This window comes from Prionailurus bengalensis, chromosome B2 (assembly GCF_016509475.1).
Source record: "Prionailurus bengalensis isolate Pbe53 chromosome B2, Fcat_Pben_1.1_paternal_pri, whole genome shotgun sequence".
Taxonomy (NCBI): Eukaryota; Metazoa; Chordata; class Mammalia; order Carnivora; family Felidae; genus Prionailurus; species Prionailurus bengalensis.
In genome coordinates, this window is record NC_057349.1 from 114,112,125 (window position 1) to 114,115,060 (window position 2,936).

At 37.3% G+C, this 2,936-nt stretch overlaps 1 pseudogene; it reads right to left on the bottom strand.

The window, feature by feature from the left end:
• Positions 1-731: 731 nt before the first annotated feature.
• LOC122489018 lies at positions 732-1,306 on the bottom strand (annotated as a pseudogene).
• Between the last annotated feature and the right edge of the window lie 1,630 nt (positions 1,307-2,936).

The following is a 2,936-nucleotide window of genomic DNA, read 5'->3' on the forward strand; positions in this document are numbered from 1 at the left end:
TGGTTTAAAAGAAAAGACAAAGATTTATCAAAAGAAAAAGATTTTCAGATTGGATCACAAAGTAAAACCTAACTCTGTGCCAAGTACATGAGATATACCTAAATCCTAAATGAAAGTTAGAAAATCCATGTAAGTATACCATGAATATCAGGCAAATGCAAATAAACAAAAGCAAGGATTTTATGTTATCAAAAATGGCAGCATAGCTTGTTACAGAACAATTTTTGCTTTGAGTATAACTAAAATGTAAGAATCACACACACATACACTCACATGCACACATACATACACACACAGAAAATCTGTTTTGAAGCACTGGAGAGTGAGACATAGAGATCTCAGAGAGGATCAAAGATACCATAAAGAAGGGTGATAAAAAGAGAAAATCCAATATTCAGTACTATTTTTCTATTTGACTTTTGTTAGTTTGCAGGCTGCAGCTGAGAAAGTGAGAAGCTCAACAAAGTCTCCAGTAGTCTTTGAGAATTTGGAAACAAAAATTGGACTTTGGGATCTTCTAGAAAGAGAGATCTGATATGTAATCCAGGCTTTCAAATGATATTCCTGATGGGATACACTGTATAAAGAATAAGGGAGAAACACAAATAGACCAACCCTCCTAAAGAATGAGGCCTAGTCTAGAAAAGTTTCAATTCCTCATTGGCTTAAGGTTATCTGCCTTCAGCCTATTTGCCTAAAACAAAATGAATCCTCTTTTGAGGAAGATAGCATCATCTAGAACTTCAGATTATCCCTATAACTCTCCATTTATTTATTTTTTGTTTGTATTGTTTTACAGTCTTGAGGTCTTTTGTATTTCTTACACGTATTTTTTACATGAATTCATGCCATGAGTTCACAGGGAGCAGCTCAGGTTCCTTTCCACTGGTTCTCACAAAATGTTCTTCTCTGGGTGGAGCAAGCTGGCACTTCAGTTGAACCCAACTGCCTTTCTCTTTGGCTTCCTTCTTTTTCTGATCATTTTCCTTCACGCGCTTCAAGAAGCTATCTCGGTTCTTTGAACACAATATTCTCAATAGGGACATTAATTCTCTTGGCAAAAATCTTGCCCTTCATTTGTTTACAACAATGCCAACAGCATGCTGGGTAACATTGTAGACTCTTCCATTTTGCCATAACATTTGTGGGATGTTCCTTTTTGAAAAGTTCCCATTACCTTGATGTCTACAATATCACTTTTCTTGTAGACTCACATGTATATGACCAAAGGAACAACTCCATGTTTTCTAAAAGGCCTAGAGAACATATCATGGCTGCCTCTCCTCTTTCCTTTTGTGTTGGTCATTTTGGCAAGTTACTGGAAGATGGCAGTTCTGTATTAAAAAGCCCTATAAATTTTCACTGAAAATGCCTGTCCTTGGAATGCCTGAGTGGCTCAGTCAGTTAAGTGTCCAACTTTGGCTCAGGTGATGATCTCATGGTTTGTGAGTTCAAGTCCCACGTCAGAGTCTGTGCTGACAGCTTAGGGCCTGGAACCTGCTTCAGATTCTCTGTCTCCCTCTCTCTCTGTCCCTACGCCCACTTGCACTCTGTCTCTTTCTCAAAAAGAAAGAAACATAAAAAAAAGAAAAGAAAACATTTAAAATGTCTGTCCTTTCATGAAAAAAATTAACAGGCAGATATGAAGACAGACCATGTGAAAAAAAAAAGGCAAGAGGAAAAACAACTAATTGAAACAGAACCACAAGTAATACAGATATTGAAGTTACCAGATGCAAATGTAGGCTGACTGTGCACTTTTAACAGGATTTAAAAGAGTATGTCAAGCCTTTATACTCTCAATTTACAACTAAGAGAAAAAGGTAAATTACAAAAACTACCTTTGAAGAGGCATCCTAGAGCTATGGAAGCTATGAGGGTGAAATGGCCCTAAATTACATAGAGGTAATTATTATTCACCTCACTCAGAGGTGAGGAGATAAATAGTGGCTGAGTTTGTTTGTTTTTTTATGGGGGATTTGCCAGTTCTTGATATGGGGTGAGGTGTGTAGCTTGCCCAGACAGAGGGCAATAGTTAAAAGAAGGAGAAAGCAATGTGGTCTTTGGCAGTCGTTGGGGGTAGAGAGACAATATTGAAGGCTTGAAGTCTGCAGGTACATAACCATTTGCCACAGAAGACATTTGCTATATTCTAAGACTACATAAAAAGCTGTAATCTAAACTAAAAACTTTTGCAATTCAAAGTGAAATCTATAGCAGTCTCATACTTAAGAAACAAAGACCTGAAAACAGAAAAAGCAAGAAATGAAAGCCATAGATGTGGTATATTGACACTGAGGATCAACAGCCCTTTTTACTAACCAAATTCTGAGTATAGCAAAGAGTTGAGAAACCAGACTTCTGGCAGACCATTACAACTGGGATAAAATCATTGGATGATTATAAGTTATTTATACAATCTGGGGGAAAAAATGTCCTCACATACTGTTTAGTAGTTGCCAAGAGAAAAATGATATTTATACAGTGAAAAAAACCTGACTTTGCCTTAACAAAGTGACTAAAGTCAACCTCATCAACAACATAGAAAAGAAATATCGTGTGCCTCTAGAAATGATATGTGAAGAAGGACACAGCATTACTTATATAGTATTCCTTCCAGGATAGTCATAATCTGAATCTAATCATGGAAAAAATAGCAGACAACCTAAATGATGGACTTTCTACAAAACATGTGACATGTATTCTTTAAAGAAGTCACTTCATGAAAGACAAAGTGTTGTGTCAGTCCCAGCCTATTGATAGTGATGTTTTTGGCTAGGCATGCCTGAGGCTCTCATCTGGATTCAGTATTTACTTGTAGTGAGCCCCACATACATTTCTCCCAACACCAGCAGGGCTAATGTTGACTGGCCCTAGACTTGCCCTTGTGGTTCTTATTATTACCATAGGACACAGCTCAGCAAAACCACCAGGGA